Here is a 21,275-nt window from a genome sequence, read left to right as displayed (position 1 = left end):
AATATAAATTGGCTAGAAAAAGTTACACACCTGAGGACTGGGATAAATTTAGTATTCAACAGAGGAGGACTAATGATTTAATTGAGGGGAGGAACATAGATTACGAGAGGAAGTTGGCAGGTACATAAAAACTGATTGCAAAAGCATCTAAAGTAATGTGAAGAGAAAACGATTAGTAAAGGCAAATGTATGTCGCTTGCAATCGGATTCGTTGAATTTATAATGGGCAACAAAGAAATGGCAGACGTATTGAACAAATACTTCGGTTCTGTCTTCACGAAGGAATGCAGAAATAACGTTCCGAATGTACTCGGGGACAATGGGTCTGGTGAGGAGGAACTCAAGGATATCCTTATTCGGCAGGACATTGTTTCAGGGAAATTTAGGGTTTGAAGGCCGATAAATACCGGGAGCCTGATAGTCTGCAAACAGAGTACATAAGGAAGTGGCCCGAGAAATAATGGATGCATTGGTGATCATTTTCCAACAGTCTATCGATTCTGGATCAGTTCCTATGGACTGAAGGGTAGCTAATGAAACACCACTTTTTAAAAAAAGAAGGGGAAACAGAAAACTGGCAATTATAGAGAAGTTAGACTGACATCAGTAGTGGGGAAAATGTTGGACTCAATCGTTACGGATGAAAAAGCAGCGCATTTGGAAAGCAGTGACCATGATCGGGCCAAGTCACCATGGGATTTATGAAGGGGTATCATGCTTGACGAATCTTCAGGCATTTTTGGGGGATGCAACTAGCAGAGTGGACAAGGGAGAACCAGTGGATGTGTTGTATTTGACTTTCAAAAGGCTTTTGACAAGGTCCCGCACGAGAGATTGGTGTGCAAAATCAAAGCGCATGGTATTGGGGGTAGTGTACTGACGTGGATAGAGAAGTGGTTGGCAGACAGGAAGCAGAGAGTCGGGATAAACGGGTCCTTTTCAGAATGGCAGGCAGTGACTGGTGGAGTGCCACAGGGCTCAGGGCTGTGACCCCAGCTCTTTAAAATATACATTAACGGTTTAGATGAAGGAATTGAGTGTATTATCTCCAAGTTTGCTGATGACACTAAACTGGGTGGCGGTGTGAGCTATGAGGAGGACGTTAAAGGGCTGCAGGGTGACTTGGGCAGGTAAGATGAGTGGATAAATGCATGGCAGATGCAGTATATAGTGCAATTGGTGGAAAAACACGAAAGGCAGAATATTATCTGAATTTCGGCAGATTAAGAAAAGGAGAGATGCAACGAGACCTTGGTATCATGTTTCATCAGTCATTGAAAGTTGACATGCAGGTACAGCAGGCAGTGAAGAAGGCAAATTGCATGTTGGCCTTTATAGCACAGGGATTTGTGGATCGGAACAGGGAGGTCTTTTCCAGTTGCACAGGGCCTTGGTGATGCCTCACCTGGAGTATTGTGTTCAGTTTGGTCTCCTAATCTGAGGAAGGACGTTCTTGCTATTGAGGGAGTGCAACGAAGGTTCACCAGACTGATTCCAGGGATGGCTGGACTGTCATGTGAGGAGAGACTGGATCAAGTGCGCCTTGATTCACTGGAGTTTAGAAGGATGAGAGCGGATCTCATAGAAACCGATAGGATTCTGAGGGAACTGGAAAGGTTAGATGTGGGAAGAATGTCCCCGATGTTAGGGAAGTCCAGAACCAGGGGATTGTGTCTTAGGACATGAGGTTTGCCATTAAGCACTGAGAAGAGGAGAAACTTCTTCACTCAGAGAGTTCTTAACCTATGGAATTCCCTGCCGCAGAGAGTTGTTGATGCCACTTCATTGGATATATTCAAGAGGTAGTTAGATATGGCGCTTACAGCTAAGGGTATCAAGGGGTATGGAGAGAAAGCAGGAAAGGTGTACTGAGGGAATGTTCAGCCATGATCTTATTGAATGACGGTGCACTCCTGAAGTGCAGATTGGCCTACTCCTGCACCTATTTTCTCTGTTTCTATATTTCTATGTTCACCTGCCCCCAATGTGGAAAGGGAGGTACTTACTGGAGCTTTCTGCTGAAACACACACCGAGCAGTTCATAAGAGAGTCGACCTGATCACTTCTACTGTTCGTGCAAGTTTTAATCACATCCAGGTCTGAACTGTACCTGAGCTGTGGATACTATTCTGTATATTTTTCAAATAACATAAAGAGTGATGGGCTTTTTAAAGGCTTACTCCCAATACTGTAAATGAATAAGTATGACGTCAATACAACCGAAATAAGATTATTTCTTCTTGCCGGTCGTTGCAATTAGATTACTCTGTGAAACGGCTGAGCCATCACGATCTGTTCAGTAGTGCCACCTGCGTCCAGCAGATGGGGATGTCCGACAATTTAATTCCAACTGAGAAGCGTGTAACTGTCCCCGAGAAAAGTATGTGTGAGGAGAGCTCAGGGTCAGATTCTGAGCATAAAGCTCCCCACAGGGACATCACACACTGCACCATCCCTGGGGCAGATCTGGGTCAGGCACTGAACATACTGCACCGTACAGGGACATCACACACAGCACCCTCCCTGGGGCAGCTCTGGGTCAGACTCACCACTTACTGCATCCCACAGGGACATTTCACACTGCCCCCTCCCTGGGGCAGCTCTGGATCAGATACTGAACATACTGCACCCACAGGAACATCACACACTGCCTCTCCATGGGGCAGCTCTGGGTCAGACTCAACACTTACTGCATCCCTGAGGGACATTTCACACTGTCCCCTCCCTAGGGCAGCCCAGGGTCTGACACTGAGGATATGCACCCCACAGCGTCAGCACACATTGCCCGCTCCTTGGGGCAGTTCAGGTTCAGGCACTGCACCCCACAAGAACATCACACGCTGCCTCTCCCTGCGGGAGCTGAGGGGTCGACACTGCACCCCAGAGTGTCATCACACATTAACCCCTCCCTGGTGCAGCTCAGGGTCAGACTCTCGCTTTATCTCACCCCACAGGGACATCCCGCACTGCCCACTCCTGGGGCAGCTCATGGTCAGACACTGAAAAGACTGCACCACAGAGGGACATCATACACCGCCCGCTTCCCGGCCAGCTCACGGTCAGACACTGCACACCACAGTGATATCACACACTGCCCCGTCCCTGGGACAGCCCAGTGTCAGACTCACGGCTTACTGCACCTCACAGGGACATCACAAACGGCGCGCTCACTGGGGCAGCTCAAGGCCAGACACTGAACACACTGCACCCACAGGAACATCACACACTGCCTCTCCATGGGGCAGCACTGGGTCAGACTCACCACTTACTGCATCCCTGAGGGACATTTCACACTGTCCCCTCCCTAGGGCAGCCCAGGGTCTGACACTGAGGATATGCACCCCACAGCGTCAGCACACATTGCCCGCTCCTTGGGGCAGTTCAGGTTCAGGCACTGCACCCCACAAGAACATCACACGCTGCCTCTCCCTGCGGGAGCTGAGGGGTAGACACTGCACCCCAGAGTGTCATCACACATTAACCCCTCCCTGGTGCAGCTCAGGGTCAGACTCTCGCTTTATCTCACCCCACAGGGACATCACGCACTGCCCACTCCTGGGGCAGCTCATGGTCAGACACTGAAAAGACTGCACCACAGAGGGACATCATACACCGCCCGCTTCCCGGCCAGCTCACGGTCAGACACTGCACACCACAGTGATATCACACACTGCCCCGTCCCTGGGACAGCCCAGTGTCAGACTCACGGCTTACTGCACCTCACAGGGACATCACAAACGGCGCGCTCACTGGGGCAGCTCAAGGCCAGACACTGAACACACTGCACCCACAGGAACATCACACACTGCCTCTCCATGGGGCAGCACTGGGTCAGACTCACCACTTACTGCATCCCTGAGGGACATTTCACACTGTCCCCTCCCTAGGGCAGCCCAGGGTCTGACACTGAGGATATGCACCCCACAGCGTCAGCACACATTGCCCGCTCCTTGGGGCAGTTCAGGTTCAGGCACTGCACCCCACAAGAACATCACACGCTGCCTCTCCCTGCGGGAGCTGAGGGGTAGACACTGCACCCCAGAGTGTCATCACACATTAACCCCTCCCTGGTGCAGCTCAGGGTCAGACTCTCGCTTTATCTCACCCCACAGGGACATCACGCACTGCCCACTCCTGGGGCAGCTCATGGTCAGACACTGAAAAGACTGCACCACAGAGGGACATCATACACAGCCCGCTTCCCGGCCAGCTCACGGTCAGACACTGCACACCACAGTGATATCACACACTGCCCCGTCCCTGGGACAGCCCAGTGTCAGACTCACGGCTTACTGCACCTCACAGAGACATCACAAACGGCGCGCTCTCTGGGGCAGCTCAAGGCCAGACACTGAACACACTGCATCCCACAGTGACATCACACACTTTCCCCTCCGTGGGGCATCTCAGATTCAGAAACTGCACTGCAGAGGGACATCTCACACTGCCCCCTCCCTGGGGCAGCTCGGGAACATGACCTGAACAAACTGCACCTCACATGGAGATTACAACTTGCATCCAGCTGTAAGAATACAGGCTTTGGTGGTATTTTGAGGGATTAGGCATTGCAAGTATAAAATGAACCAAGGACATTCATTGAAAAGCTTGCTTCTGCAAAGACAAAGACACTGGTTTGGATTTTCTGCTGACGCAAGGCTCTGGCTCTGCCACCAGTCATTATGGTGTTACGTCACACATTATCACTGCGAAACAAACGCACTGGGAAATAATACCGAGGAGCTCAGATCTGTCTTAGTTTATCGCTCATGTCGCTTCTCTGAAGGTAGAATCACACAGAGCACTTGCAAACTGTTGAATATAATACATTATAAATAGTTTTTTCAACTTGTAATGCACTTAGTTAGGACTCATTACTATCAAAATCCTGTATTGCGTCGTCAGCATGGAAACTTAAAAACATAACAGAAAAAGCTTGTATTGAGGTTGAAGATGAGGTCTGCCAAAACCAGTGCTTGGAGACAGAGGCTCCCAGGCTCAAGACTGGGTAGATGTGGATGTATATGAGTGTTAGAGCGAAAAACTTTAATTAGAGGTAAAGTAATTCGGTGTAATTAAAATAAAGTAAGGAAGACTGAGAGTAATATTTAAATTGCGTTCATGGAAAAAATAGCTGTGTTCGGCAGAAACACTGAGGTCAGAGAAATTCGCTTCGGAGATAAGAACACGCACAAGATTTATGTAGACAACTCTCAGATATAATTTGAGGAGGCCACGATGTTCCAGCCACAGAAGATAACAGGGACAATGCCTCTATTAAGTAGATGGTAGCCATATGTCTGCCAAGAACATTAGCCTGAGAATAAGCCTGGGAAGACTTTCGCAGAAAATTAACACATAACCTGCAAAGGCTTTTCCTCTGCAACAGTCGCCAGAACCGAATGTACTAATGGTATCAGTAGAATTTACTCTATCCAATAAAATTTATTGCACTGTACCAGCCAATGAAATTGCTGTAACCTGTATTAACCAATGGTACACTTCCCCGCGTAGTTTCACCATTTTAGAAACATAGAAACATAGAAACATAGAAAATAGGTGCAGGAGTAGGCCATTCGGCCCTTCTAGCCTGCACCGCAATTCAATGAGTTCATGGCTGAACATGTAACTTCAGTACCCCATTCCTGCTTTCTCACCATACCCCTTGATTCCCCTAGTAGTAAGGACTTCATCTAACCCCTTTTTGAATATATTTAGTGAATTGGCCTCAACAACTTTCTGTGGTAGAGAATTCCACAGGTTCACCAATTTCTGGGTGAAGAAATTCCTCCTCATCTCGGTCCTAAATGGCTTACCTCTTATCCTTAGACTGTGTCCCCTGGTTCTGGAGTTCCCCAACATTGGGAACATTCTTCCTGCATCTAACCTGTCTAACCCCGTCAGAATTTTAAACGTTTCTATGAGGTCCGCTCTCATTCTTCTGAACTCCAGTGAATACAAGCCCAGTTGATCCAATCTTTCTTCATAGGTCAGTCCCGCCATCACGGGAATCAGTCTGGTGAACCTTCGCTGCACTCCCTCAATAGCAATAATGTCCTTCCTTAGGTTAGGAGACCAAAACTGTACACAATACTCCAGGTGTGGCCTCACCAAGGCCCTGTACAACTGTAGCAACACCTCCCTGCCCCTGTACTCAAATCCCCTCGCTATGAAGGTCAACATGCCATTTGGTTTCTTTCCCGCCTGCTGTACCTGCATGCCAACCTTCAATGACTGATGTACCATGACACCCAGGTCTCTTTGCACCTCCCCTTTTCCTAATCTGTCACCATTCAGATAATAGTCTGTCTCTCTGTTTTTACCACCAAAGTGGATAACCTCACATTTATCCACATTATACTTCATCTGCCATGCATTTCCCCACTCACCGAACCTATCCAAGTCGCTCTGCAGCCTCATAGCATCCTCCTCGCAGCGCACACTGCCTCCCAACTTAGTGTCATCCACAAATTTGGAGATACTACATTTAATCCCCTCGTCTAAATCATTAATGTAGAGAGTAAACAGCTGGGGCCCCAGCATAGAACCTTGCGGCACCCCAGAAGTCACTGCCTGCCATTCTGAAAAGTCCCCATTTACTCCTACTCTTTGCTTCCTGTCTGACAACCAGTTCTCAATCCATGTCAGCACACTAGCACCAATCCCATGAGCTTTAACTTTGCACATTAATCTCTTGTGTGGGACCTTGTCGAAAGCCTTCTGAAAGTCCAAATATTCATCAACTGGTTCTCCCTTGTAGACTTTACTGGAAACACCCTCAAACAATTCCAGAACATTTGTCAAGCATGATTTCCCTTTCACAAATCCATGCTGACTTGGACCTATCATATCACCTCTTTCCAAATGCACTGCTATGACATCCTTCATAATTGATTCCATCATTTTACCCACTACCGATGTCAGGCTGACCGGTCTATAATACCCTGTTTTCTCTCTCCCTCCTTTTTTAAAAAGTAAGTTTACATTGGCTACCCTCCACTCCATAGGAACTGATCCAGAGTCAATGGAATGTTGGAAAATGAATGTCACTGCATCCACTATTTCCAAGGCCACCTCCTTAAGTACTCTGCGATGCAGTCGCATCAGGCCCTGGGGATTTATCGGCCTTCAATCCCATCAATTTCCCCAACACAATATCCCGACTAATAAGGATTTCCCTCAGTTCCTCCTCCTTACTAGACCCTCCGACCCTTTTTATATCCGGAAGGTTGTTTGTGTCCTACTCAGTGAATACCGAACCAAAGTACTTGTTCAAATGGTCCGCCATTTCTTTGTTCCCCGTTATGACTTCCCCTGATTCTGACTGCAGGGGACCTACGTTTGTCTTTAATGACCTTTTTCTCTTTACATATCTATAGAAACTTTTGCAATCCGTCTTAATGTTCCCTGCAAGCTTCAATCATACTCCATTTTCCCTGCCCTAATCAAACCCTTTGTCCTCTCTGCTGAGTTCTAAATTTCTCCCAGTCCCCGGGTTCGCTGCTATTTCTGGCCAATTTGTATGCCACTTCCTTGGCTTTAATACTATCCCTGATTTCCCTTGATAGCCACGGTTGAGCCACCTTCCCTTTTTTATTTTTACGCCAGACAGGAATGTACAATTATTGCAGTTCCTCCATGCGGTATCGAAATGTCTGCCATTGCCCATCCACAGTCAACCCCTTCAGTATCATTCGCCAATCAATCCTAGCCAATTCACACCTCATACCTTCAAAGTTACCCTTCTTTCAGTTCTGGACCATGGTCTCTGAATTAACTGTTTCATTCTCCATCCTAATGCAGAATTCCACCATATTATGCTCACTCTTCCCCAAGGGGCCTCGCACAACGAGATTGCTAATTAAACCTCTCTCATTACACAACACCCAGTCTAAGATGGCCTCCCCCTGGTTGGTTCCTCGACATATTGGTCTAAAAAACCATCCCTTATGCCCTCCAGGAAATCCTCCTCCACCGTATTGCTTCCAGTTTGGTTAACCCAATCTATGTGCATATTAAAGTCACCCATTATAACTGCTGCAGCTTTCATGCACGCACCCCTAATTTCATGTTTGATGCCCTCCCCAACATCACTTCTACTGTATGGAGGTCTGTACACAACTCCCACTAACGTTTTTTGCCCTTTGGTATTCTGCAGCTCTACCCATATAGATTCCACATCATCCAAGCTAATGTCCTTCCGAACTATTGCCTTAATTTCCGCCTTAACCAGCAAAGCTACCCCACCTCCTTTTACTTTTATTCTATCTTTCCTGATTGTTGAATACCCCTGGATGTTGAGTTCCCAGCCCTGATCATCCTGGAGCCACGTCTCCGTAATCCCAATCACATCATATTTGTTAACATCTATTTGCACAGTTAATTCATCCTACTTATTGCGGATACTCCTTGCATTAAGGCACAAAGCCTTCAGGCTTGTTTTTTTAACACCCTTATGAGTAATTTTGACCTTAGCTCCTTTATTCAAACTCCAGAGTGATGGTACAGCATGGGAGGCTTGCTTATATATAGTGCTCCCAAGGGATGCTACAACCCCACCAGTAAGTGCCTGCAAACCCGAAAATGGCCTGTTTATTCCTACTCTCTGTTTTCTGTCCGTTAAGCAATCCTTAATCCTTGCTAGTATATAACGCCCAATCCCATGAGCCCTAAATTTATTCAATAATCTCTTGAGTGGCACCTCATCGAATTCCTTCTGTATACATAAATACACCACATCCAGTGGTTACCCCTTATCTATCCTGCTAGTTACCTGAAAAAACACTGACATATTTGTCAAGAACAATTTACCTTTCATAAATCCGTGTTAATTCTGCCCAATCCTGTTATTCGTTCTGAAGTGCCCTGTTACTACGTGCTTAATAATAGATTTTAGCAAATTCCCGACTATTGCTGTGCAGACTACCGGTACTGCACGGGGTTAGGGACAGAGTAAATCTCACTCCATCCTGTCCCAAACACTACCATGGTTTTTTACAGAGTAAATCTCAGTCTACAATATCCCAAACACTCCCGGGGTAATTGCACATGGGTTCGTTACAGAGTAAAGCTCCCTCTACACTGTCGCATCAAACACTCCCAGGCCAGTTACAACACAGGTTAGATACAGAGGAAAGCTCCCTCTACCCCGTCCCATCAAATAGTCGCAGAGCAGGTAAAGCACGGGTCAGGTACAGAGTAAAGCTCCTTCTAGACTGTCCCGTCAAACTCTCCCAGGGCAGGTACGGAACAGGTTAGGTCCAGCATAAATCTCCCTCTGAACAGTCCCCAACAACATTCACAGGGCAGCTCCAGCACAGGTTAAATACAGACTAATTTCTCCCACAACACTGTCCCATCAAGCACTCAAAGGGCAGGTACAGCACAGATTAGATACACATTTTCCCACTGGACATTCCCGTGGCAGGAAATGCACAGGTTAGATACAGAGTAAAGTTCCTCTACATTGTCCCATAAAACTCTCCCAGTGCAGGAACAGCATGCGTTAGATACACAGTAAAGGTCCCTCTACACTGTCCCATCAAGCACTCCCAGAGCAGGTACTGCTGTGGTTAGATGCAGAGTAAAGCTTCCTCCACACTTTCCAAATAAACACTCCAAGGGCAAGTACAGCATAATTTACTGAAAGAGTTACCCTCTCAAACCTCACTAAATAATTGTACAGGGCCTTGGTGAGACCACACCTGGAGTACTGTGCACATCTTTGGTCGCCTTATCTAAGGAAGGATACTTGCCTTGCTTAGATATAGAGCAAAGCTCCCTCATCATTTCCCCACCAGACATTCCATGGGCAGGTACAACACAGGCTAGATATGGAGTATATCTCCCTCTACACTGTCTCAAGCATTCTCGAGTAGATACTTCATTGGTTAGATACAGAATAAAGTTCCCTCTACACTGACCCATAAAACACTCCCAGGGCAGATACAGAATAAATCTCCCTCTACATTGTCGCATCAAACACTCCCAAGGCAACAGCAGCACGGGATAGATACAGAGTAAAGCTCCCTCTACTCTGCCGCATCAAACACTCCCATAACAGGTACAACATGGTTTAAATATTGAGTAAATCTCTCTCTATACTGTTCCATCGGACATTGCCAGGGCAGGTACCGCATGCATTAGGTCCAGCATAAAACTCCCTCAACACTGTCCCACCAGGCATTCCAAGGGCATTCCAAGGGCATGTACAACACTGGTTAGGTATGGAGTATTTCTCCCTCGACACTATCCAAAGCATTGCAGGGTAGATACAGCATTGGTTAGATACAGAATAATGCTCCATCTACACAGTCCCATCAAACACTCCCAGGGCAAGTACAGCACGGGATAAATACAGAGTAATCTCTCCCTCTGCATTGTCCCAACAAATAGTCCTAGGGCAGGTAGCACGTGTTAGATACTGAGTAAAGCTCTTTCTCCACTATCCCAACATATAATCCCAGGGCAGGTACAGCACAGGGTAGATCATAATATAAGATATAAGAGCAGGAGTAGGTACTTGGCCCCTCGAGCCTGTTCCACCATTTAACAAGATCATGGCTGATCTGATCTTGGGCTCAGCTCCACTTCCCTGCCCGCTCCCCATGACACTTTATTCCCTTATTGCATAAAATCTGTCGATCTCCTCCTTTAATATATTCAATTGCCCAGCCTCCACAGCTCTCTGGGGCAGACATTCCATAGATTTACAACCCTCAAAGAAGAAATTCCATCTAATCTCAGTTTTAAATGGGCTGCCTCTTATTCTGAGACTATGACCCCTAGTTTTAGTTTTGCCTATAGTTGCAAATATCCTCTCTACATTCACCTTGTCGAGCCCCTTCATTATCTTATATGTTTTGATAAGATCACCTCTCATTGTTCTGAACTCCAATGGGTATAGACCCAACCTACTAAACCTATCTTCATAAGTCAACCCCCTCATCTCTGGAATCAACCTAGTGAACCTTCTCTGAACAACCTCCAAACCAATACATTCTTCCTTAAATACAGAGACCAAAACTGTATGCAGTACTCTAGGCGTGCCCTCACCAATATTCGGTACAGTTGTAGCAGGACTTAACTGCTTTTATACTTTATCCACCATGCAATAAAGGCCAAGATTCCATTTGCTTTCCTGATTACTTGCTGTACCTGCATACTAACCTTTTGTGTTTCATGCACAAGGACCCCAAGTTGCGACTGTATTGCAGCACTTTGCAATTTTTATCCATTTAAATTATAATTTGTTTTTTATTTTTTCTGCCCCAGTGGATAACCTCACATTTTCCCACATTATACTCCATCTGCCGAATTTTTTGCCCACTCACTTAGCATGTCTGTATCCCTTTACAGATTTTTGTGTCCTCTTCACAAGTTTCTTTCCCACCCATCTTTGTATCATCAGCAAACCTTTCGAGATTGCAATCGGTCCCTTCATCCAAGTCATTAATATAGATTGAGGACTGAGCACCGACGCCTATGACAATGCTGGATCTAGTTTGCCAATGGAAAATTGACCCCATTTATCTTGACTCAGATACAAAGTAAAGCTCCAACAGCATTGTACCATCAAACATAGCCAGGGCAGGTACAGCACGCGTTAAATAGAGTAAAGCTCCCTCTACCCAGTCGCATCAAACACTCGTAGTGCATTGGTGAGATACGAAGTAAAGCTCCTTCTACACTTTTCAAATAAACACTTCTCGGGCCGGGTACAGCTTAATTTAGATAAAGGGTAATCCTCTCAAATCTCACTCTGCAATTGTACAGGGCCTTGGTGAGACCACACGTGGAGTACTGTGCACAGTTTTGGTCTCCTTATCTAAGGAAGGATTTTCTTGCCTTGCTTAGATACCGAGTAAAGCTTCCTCAACACTGTCCACCAGACATTCCAAGGGCAGGTACAACACTGGTTATATACGGTGTATATCTCCCTCCTTCAGGGGAGGGGAACCAGTGAGTGTAGAACTGAACCCCGACAGAGTCAGCACCTTCAGGGGAAGGGAACCAGTGAGTGTAGAACTGAACCCAGACAGAGTCAGCACCTTCAGGGGAGGAGAGGGGAACCAGTATGCGGAACTGAATCCAGCCAGAGTCAGCACTGAAGGGGAGGGTAACATAAGAAGATAAGAAATAGGAGCTCGAGTAGGCCACACGGCCCATCGAGCCTGCTCCGCCATTTAATAGGATCATGGCTTAATAGGACTCGGGTCCACCTCCGCGCCCACTCCCCATAACGCTTTAATCCATTATCGGTTAAGAAACTGTCAATCTCTTAAAGTTATTCAATGACCCAGCTTCCACAGCTCTCTGAGGCAGTGAATTCCACAGATTTACAATGCTCTGGGAGAAGAAAGTTTTCCTCATCTCAGTTTTAAATGGGAGGTCCCTTATTCTGAGATTATGCTCCCTAGTTCTAGTCTCCCCTATCCGTGGAAACATCCTCTCTGCATCGACCTTGTCAAGCTGCTTCAAAACCTTATACGTTTCGATAAGATCACCTCTCATTCTTCTGAATTCCAATGAGTGGAGGCCCAAGCTCCTCAAACGTTCCTCATAATTCAACACCTCATCTCCGGAATCAACTTCAGAACCTTCTCTGAACTGCCTCCAAAGCCAGTATATCCTTTCATAAATGTGGAAAACAAAACTGCACGCAGTAGTCTAAGTGTGGCCACACTAATATCCTGTATGACTGTGGCAAGACTTCCCTGCTTTTATACTCCATCCCCTTTGCAATAGAGACCATGATTCCATTGGATTTTCTGTTCAATTGCTGTACCTACATACTAAACTTTTGTTTCGTGCACAAGTACCCCCAGGTCCCACTGTACTGTAGCACTTTGCAATTTTTCTCCATTTAAATAATAATTTGCTCCTTGATTTTTTGTTCTGGCAAAATGCATGACCTAACACTTTCCCACATTTTACTCGATCTGCCAAATTTATGCCCACTCACTTAGCCTTCCTATGTCCTTTTGCATATTTTTTGTGACCTCCTCACACATTGCTTTTCCTCCCATCTTTGTATCATCAGTGTAGTGGGAATTTTTAGAAACTCCGCTTTATGCATTCTGGCGATGTTAAAATGGTCAAATAAAGTCTGCTGATTCTGAGTCATGTGGAAAGAAGAAGTTGGACAAAGTATGGTTGTAGTGCAAACAGATGTATGCATGTTTTTTCTCTGATAAGGAGGAACCGAATGCCCTAAACGCTGAACTCAGGGTCCCATGTACTTTATTGTGAAAGGTTTTTCTTCTTCCATTGTAACCACAATGACGCACGTGCTTGTGGGTTGTGAGATTAAATATGGAACGGCCGGGCGAGTTCGGGGGCAAGAGGCTGCAGAGCTTTTAGACTGATCTCCAACTCGGCCGAGTCTCTGGATACATATAATAAACTTGGGTGTTTTCCACTTGAGCAGATGGGTGTCTGAGTCATATTCTTTAACATAGTTTCCAACCGAACAATTTGGCTACATTACACTCGGTCCTTTCTTCCAAGTCGTTAATGTAGATTGTAAATAGTTGGGGTCCCAGCACTGATCCCTGTGGCACCCGACTAGTTACTGATTTCCAACCCGAGAATGAACCATTTATCCCGACTCTCTGTTTTCTGATGGTTAGCCAATCCTCTATCCATGCTAATATATTACCGCCAAACCCATGTTTTTTTTTTATCTTGTGTGGTAACCTTTTATGTGGCACCTTGTCAATGCCTTCTGGAAGTCCAAATGCTCCACATCCACTGGTTCCCCTTGATCCACCCTGTTTGTTACATTGGTGGAGCCCAGATGATATTGGACAGGAGACGGTCGGTTGTCGGTGCGGGGCAGGAATTGGAGATGTAAGTGGGCTGGTGAGCCTCATAAACACCTGCTGTAGGTCCCAGGCCCCAATCACAGGCCACAGGCCCTGGGATGGCCCCGTGGTGACAGGCCCGGGTCAGCGGGGTCACTGGCCGCCATCTTGGACGGTTCATGGCACATGTGCGGCCACCTTGTTGCAGGAACCAAGACATTTAGCAACACATCAAATGCTGATATTTGTGGGCTGGGGTCCGGCCAAATATCAGCCAAAGTTCCCCAGACACCTCTGCAGGGAATTCCACAGGTTAACAACTCTCTGAGTGAAGAGGTTTCTCCGCATCTCCTTCTTAATTGGCCTACCGCTTATCCTAAGACTATGTCCCCTGGTTCTGGACTTCCCCAACATCGGGAACAATCTACCCGTATCTACTCTGTCCAGTCCCGTCAGAATCTTAGACATTTCCATGAGATACCCTCTCATCGTTCTAAACTCCAGTGAATAAAGGCCCAGTTGATCCAGTTTCTCCTCATATGACAGTCCAGCAATCCCGGGAATCAGTCTGGTGAACCTTCCCTGCACTCCCTCAACAGCAATAACGTCCTTCCTCAGATTAGAAGACCAAAACGGAACACAATATTCCAGCTGAGGCCTCACTAATACCCTGTACAACTGCAGTAAGAACTCCCTGCTCCTATACTCAAAGACCCGAGCTATGAAGGCCAACATACCATTTGCCTTCTTCACTGCCTGTTGCACCTGTATGCCAACCTTCAATGACTGATGACCCATGACACGCAGGTCTCGTTGCACCTCCCCTTTTCCTAATCTGCCGCCATTCAGATAATATTCTGCCCCAGTGTTTTTGCCCCCAAAATGGATAACCTCACATTTATCCACATTATTCTGCATCTGCCATGCATTTGCCTACTCACCTAACCTGTACAAGTCACCCTACAGCCTCTTAGCGTCCTCCTCACAGCTCACACCGCCACCCAGTTTAGTGTCAACTGCAAACTTGGAGATATTACACACAAGTCCTTCATCCAAATCATTGATTTATATTGTAATGAGCTGGGGTCCCAGCACTGAGCGCTGCGGCACTCCACAAGTCACTGCCTGCCATTCTGAAAAGGACCCGTTTATCCCGACTCTCTGCTTCCTGTCTGCCAACCAGTTCTCTATTCACGTCTGTACATTACCCCCAATACCATGTGCTTTGACTTTGCACACCAATCTCTTGTGTGGGACCTTGTCAAAAGCCTTCTGAAAGTCCAAATACACCACATCCACTGGTTCTCCCTAGTCCACTCTGCTAGTTACATCCTCAAAAATTCCAGAAGATTTGTCAAGCATGATTTCCCTTTCATAATTCCATGCTGACTTGGACTGATCCTGTCACTGCTTTCCAAATGCCCTGCTGTTTCATCTTTAATAATTGATTCCAACATTTTCCCCACTGCTGATGTCAGGCTAACTGGTCTATAATTAACCGTTTTCTCTCTCCCTCCTTTTTTAAAAAGTGGTGTTACATTAGCTCCCCTCCAGTCCATAGGAACTGATCCCGAGTCAATAGAATATTGGAAAATGACCACCAATGCATCCACTATTTCGAGGGCCACTTCCTTAAGTACTCTGGGACGCAGACTATCAGGCCCTGGTGATTTATCAGCCTTCAATCCCATCAATTTGCCTAACACAATTTCCCGCCTAATAAGGATATCCTTCAGTTCCTCCTTCTCACTCGACCCTCGGTCCCCAAGTACATTCGGAACATTATTCGTGTCTTCCTTCGTGAAGACAGAACCGAATCATTTGTTCTTTTGGTCTGCCATTTCATTGTTACCCATTATAAATTCACCTGAATCCGACTGCAAGGGACCTACGTTTGTCTTCACTAATCTTTTTCTCTTCACATATTTACAGAAGCTTTTATGTTCCAAGCAAGCTTCCCCTCCTAATGAAACCCTTAGTCCTCCCCTGTTGAATTCTAAATTACTCCCAGTCCTCAGGTTTGCTGCTTTTTCTGGCCAATTTTTGTGCCTCTTCCTTGGTTTTAACACTATCCTTAATTTCCCTTGTTGATCACGGTTGAGCAACGTTCTCCGTTCTATTTTTACTCAAGACAGGGATGTACAATTGCTGAAGTTCAACCGTGTGATCTTTAAATGTTTACCATTGCCTATCCACTGTCAACTATTTTAGTATCCTTGGCCAGTCTATTCTAGAATTGCCAAATTCACACCTCAGACCGTCAAAGTTCCCTTTCCTTAAGTTCAGGACCCTAGTTTCTGAATTAACTGTGACACTCTCCATCTCAATGAAGAATTCTACCATATTATGTTACATTTCCCAAAGGGGCCCCGCACAACAAGATTGCAAATTAGTCGCTTCTCATTACACATCACCCAGTATAGGATGGCCAGCTCTCTTATTGGTTCCTCAACATATTGGTCGAGAAACCCATCCCAAATACGCTCCAGGAAATCCTCCTCCACCACATTACGAGCATGTGGTTAACCCAAACAATATGTAGATTAAAGTCACCCATGATAACTGCTGTACCACCACTGCACACATCCCTTATTATTTGTTTGATGCTGTTCCCAAACTTACCACTACTAAACAGTGAGATAGACATTGCAGCCAGGGTCTGGTTATTGTGAAACAACAATTCTAGAAGAACAGTGACCCCGACCTGATTTGAACAAGCGGCCCTTTGATCTAGATTCAGACGCACTACCGTTAAACCACGAGGTTTACACAGTAGTTAAGGGATGTTCGTCTATATGAAGGTTCTGCAATACAAGGGACTTTAAATTTCCCGCCCATTAAAATACAGTGAGTAAAATGGGATATGGTTTAACAGTCACATGCAAAGTGTCATGTATTGAAGCTTGGGGTCACTAGACGCCAGGGGCGCCACTGTCGGAGGTCATCGGGCTGCACGCGCGTGTGCGCGGGCCCTGGTATATAAGAGCGAGTACTGTGTCACGTGGGCACTTTGGGAATAAGTAAAGTTGAACCAGGTTTGCAGTCGAGTGAGTTTGCAGTAACAAGTCTGTCGAGTCATTCTATACATTGCACAAAACACAGGACAAATGATTGAATATGGAGTGTCCCTGAGTTAGCATTTGTTTGATTGTGCAAAAGAAGGTGAGGGGTTAATTCATGATGCTATCCCATGAAAGCAAGACAAAAGGTTAAGAAAAAAACCATACGGTGACTGTCCGGTGAGCGCTGCTTGCGATACCTGGTGGGAATGGGCGGTAATTTTAAAGCCCCTTGTATTGCAGAACTTTCATATAGACGAACATCTCCAGCTCACTGTGTAGGCCTCGTGGCGCAACGGTAGCGCGTCTGACTCCAGATCAGAAGGTTGCGTGTTCAAATCACGTCGTGGTCACTGTTCTTTTGGATATTGTTCTTCCAGAATTAATATTTCATTTGCTGTTAGAAAATAAACAGACCCTTGCTCCAAGGTCTGTCTCACTGTTTCCCCGGTGTCAGGCAGAGATACGCCTGCTGCCCTCAATTATTTCATGTGACAGGACACAAAATTTCAAAATCAATCTGCAGGTGGCCACACACAGCAGTGAGTAGCCAGGATGGCCGAGCGGTCGAACGTGCTGTGTTCAGTTCAAAATCTATCTTGAAGACAAGGGTCCAAATCCCACTTCTGGTGTTTATTATTTTTAATCATTAAGCAGAAACAAACACCAACTTTGTAAATATTGAACCATTCATGTTAATTATTTCATTTTCTCTAATCTTTAATTGATCAATGTTCAAAATGTTTACGCGGGGTTGCGATGCGGGGAGGTTTCACGTGTTAAACTACTGAAACACTGCAATTGACACAATGCCAGGAACATAACCAGAGCTTTAACCTACACAGCTGGCCGATACTTCAGGAGCTGGTTTTACGAGAATCGAATGACGGTGCTGTATTTAGGAAGGCAGTGAGTGTGGTAGGAATTGATCTCGTGCTTGCCAGACATTGCACATCGGAACAGGAGCTGGCCATTTAGCAGCGAGTGGTTAGGATCAGGAATGCACGGCTTGAAACTTTCTGGCCTCAGGTAAGAAGGTGGTGCTCAGGAATAAGGTGAAAGGTTGAATCTTCTGCACTGACTCTCTTTCACAAACTCCAGTACCAGGTCATACGGAAATGTTAAGCGAGCAGCTGAACTGCTGAATCCCACTTTTAAGGAGTTGGCCGTGGTGTCAAACAAATGTGTTCCGTTTAATGATAATAATTGTTAGAATTGGAATTCAAGCTGAACACACGTGTCGAGGAGACAGTGACCTGAACACAGCACCTTCGATAGCGCGGCCATCCTGCCTATTCAGTGCTATGTGTGGCCACCTGCAGGTTGATTTTGAACTTTTGTGTCCTGTCACATGAAATAAATGAGGGCAGCAGGCGTATCTCTGCCTGACACCGGGGAAACAGTGAGACAGACCTTGGAGCAAGGGTCTCGTTATTGCCAAACAGCAAAGGAAATATTAATTCTGGAAGCACAATATCCAAAAGAGCAATACCCCAACGTGATTTGAACACACAACCTTTGGATCTGGAGTCAGACACACTACCGTTGCACCACGAGGCCTACACAGTGAGTTGGAGATGTTCGTCTATATGAAGGTTCTGCAATACAAGGGGCTTTAAAATCCCCGCCCATTCCCAACACGTGTCAAAAGCAGCGCTCAGCTGACAGTCACCGGATGGTTTGTTCGAAAACTTTTCTATTGATTTCACGCGAAACCATCATTAATTAACCCCTCACCTTCTTTACACAATCAAACAAATGCTAACTCAGGGACACTCCATACTTCAATCATTTGACCTGTGCTTTGGGGAGCGGGCAGGGAAGTGGACCTGATTCCATTATCAGATCAGCCATGATTGTATTAAATGATGGAGCAGGCTCGAGAGGCCGTATGGCACACTCCTGCTCCTATTTCTCATGATCTTATGTTCTTATGCATGTTAACCCATTTTACGCACTGTATTTTAGCTTTCTGGTTGAAAGTGTTCATTGCCGATGACACCACGAATCTGGGACAACTTTTATCAAATTTATCAGCACCGATTATTCCTACCGTGCACAAAAAATACAATCAGTAGTGAAGATAAAATCCCACCGTGTGTATTTTCAGATTCAACGCAGTAGCATTTCAAATAAAGTGAAAGAATTTTACACTGAAAAGATTTGCAAGTGTTACTTGTATTTGTGTCTTTAATTAAACTTTGTGGCGCCTGACTCCCGTTCATGCCACTGCTGAATAAGAAAGAAGGATTTGACATTGACCAGACTGCACTGCCCCTGATATTTGTCAGCTCATCCTTTATATTCAGTGGTTTCTCGCCCTTTGATGGGCTGCAGTGTAGCGGATATCACGTTGGCCTCACACGCAAAACGTTCCCGGTGGAACCGTTTTCTCTCACTCAAAGTTATCTATTTATTGGTGAAATAAAGAGCAATTAATGAATAAGGGAGCCCTTTTGCCAGGAGAATAAATAGCAAATAAAAACAGCAAATGCGGGAAATCTCAGCAGGTCAGGCAGCATTTGCAGGGAGACGAAACTCGCCTCTGATTGTTCATCCACAGCAAGTTTAAACATAATGTTTCTGCTTGGGATTGAACCAGGGACCTTTCGCGTGTAAAGCAAACGTGATAACCACTACACTACAGAGACCTCTTGTACAACGGCCCCCAGAGCGTGGAGCTGACCAGTGAGCTCCCTCTTTGCAGATCGGGAATGTGTTGGCTCTCCTGAAACAAATTCTGCCCCACACTGAAAGTTCTCAATCCTTCTCCTCCGCTGCCCTTTACAGAAATGTCATGGATCACCCAGCCACCGTGTTCATTTCCACATCCTCACAGTGGGGCCACAGAGGCTCCTAACGTCTCCCCGCGATCAGCGAACTCACCCAGTTTACAAAATTAAACTCCAAATACATGCCCGGCAAAGTGCAGGAGAAGCCAGATAGTCTGTAATCTCGGTCTATCACAAAGAGTATTGGTATTCATGGTGATTACAGCAATTATTAAGCGTTTCACAGACCTCAATTATTTTTCTGCGATGAATTGATCGAGGATTGAAACCAGGTTAGTGCGCCGGGTCTTAACCCCTCGACCACCAGGGAACAGTTACGATACATGTCGAACCAGGTTAGTACACCGGACCTTAACCCCTCGGCCACCAGGGAACAGTTACGATGCATGTCGATATATTTATATATATTTATATATGAACCTGAATGTCAATGGATACCAACCTAGACCTCGTGGCGCCCACGGTAGTGCGTCTAACTTTGAGTGAGAGAAATCGTTCCACAGTGACACCTGTCATGTGTTCGACATGGTTACTGCTTGTACTATTACAAGGTGTGCTACCAGAGGGCACTGTAGTGGGAGACTTGTAGCTTACCTGCACAGGTGTGCCTTACCAAGTATAAAAGGCAGGCCACCAGGTGTGATCCTCACTCTGTGGTTATCAAAAAAGGACTCAGGTCACTACAGTTAAAGAACGACACATTGTCTCGTGGAGTCATTATCAGAGCATTTGAAGGTATAACAAGGGAGCCAAAAGCCTCAGAAACTGGAAATTCGACCAAAGCGTCGAAGTCATGCTGTAGGTGCCTGGGACAACACATTGCTCAAAGTTCTCCACACGTGAAGGCAGAGTGTTTCTTCGACAGAATGACTGGGCATCTTGCGAAGGCATGCCGACTGAAGGGTAAACCTATTTGTAAAGCTATGAGTCCAGCGTTCAAAGCTATGAGTAGAAATCCCAAGAGACTACATAGTATGGAAGACCAACAACAGGATGAGGAGATGTTAGAGTTACACATCATCAGGAGCACTAGTTTAACGGACAGTGATTCGGAAAAAATCAAAATCCACATAGATGTTGCTGGATTCAAGATACCAATGGAAATTGACACGGGTGCATCCGTGAGTGTAATACCGGAGTCACTGTACCGCGACAAATTACGTGATTTCCAACTGGAGAAACCCAAGATAGAGCAGCGAGGCTACTCGGGAGAGTAAATTCCTGTGGTTGGTCATATCACTGTACCGATCGGTGAAATATAAAGATTAATTTCAGAACTTTCCTCGAATAGTAGTGAAAAGAGACAAGTCTGCCTTACAAGGAAGAAATTGATTAAGCTCACTGAAGCTGGATTGTAGTCAGATTTTCTGTGTGGAAGCGAGATTTTCATCAACGGATGAGGTTATCAAGAAGTATCCAAAGGTGTTCTGCGAAACGGACAGTCCGATCCAAGGCTTCAAGGCGAGTGTCAGGGTACAGAAGGACGCTAGATTGGTTTACTACAAGCCCCGTTCCGTACCATATGCTCAAGGAGAAAGTTGAGTATGAACTCAAAAAACTAGAAGGTGTTAACCGTTACACTGCGGAAACATCTCTACTTTCAGCACAAGATTAACAAAATT

At 45.8% G+C, this 21,275-nt stretch overlaps 2 non-coding genes across 2 annotated transcripts; one reads left to right on the top strand and one right to left on the bottom strand.

The window, feature by feature from the left end:
- Window positions 1–17,142: 17,142 nt before the first annotated feature.
- Window positions 17,143–17,214, top strand: trnaw-cca (transfer RNA tryptophan (anticodon CCA)). Its single transcript has one exon. It is a non-coding gene; the product is annotated as a tRNA-Trp (tRNA).
- A 2,225-nt stretch (window positions 17,215–19,439) lies between these two features.
- Window positions 19,440–19,512, bottom strand: trnav-uac (transfer RNA valine (anticodon UAC)). The gene has a single exon. It is a non-coding gene; the product is annotated as a tRNA-Val (tRNA).
- Window positions 19,513–21,275: the final 1,763 nt, after the last annotated feature.

This window comes from Pristiophorus japonicus, unplaced genomic scaffold (assembly GCF_044704955.1).
Source record: "Pristiophorus japonicus isolate sPriJap1 unplaced genomic scaffold, sPriJap1.hap1 HAP1_SCAFFOLD_75, whole genome shotgun sequence".
Lineage (NCBI taxonomy): Eukaryota > Metazoa > Chordata > Chondrichthyes > Pristiophoridae > Pristiophorus > Pristiophorus japonicus.
The sequence above is the reverse complement of the archived record's forward strand: the minus strand, read 5'-3'. Positions and strand labels throughout refer to the sequence as shown.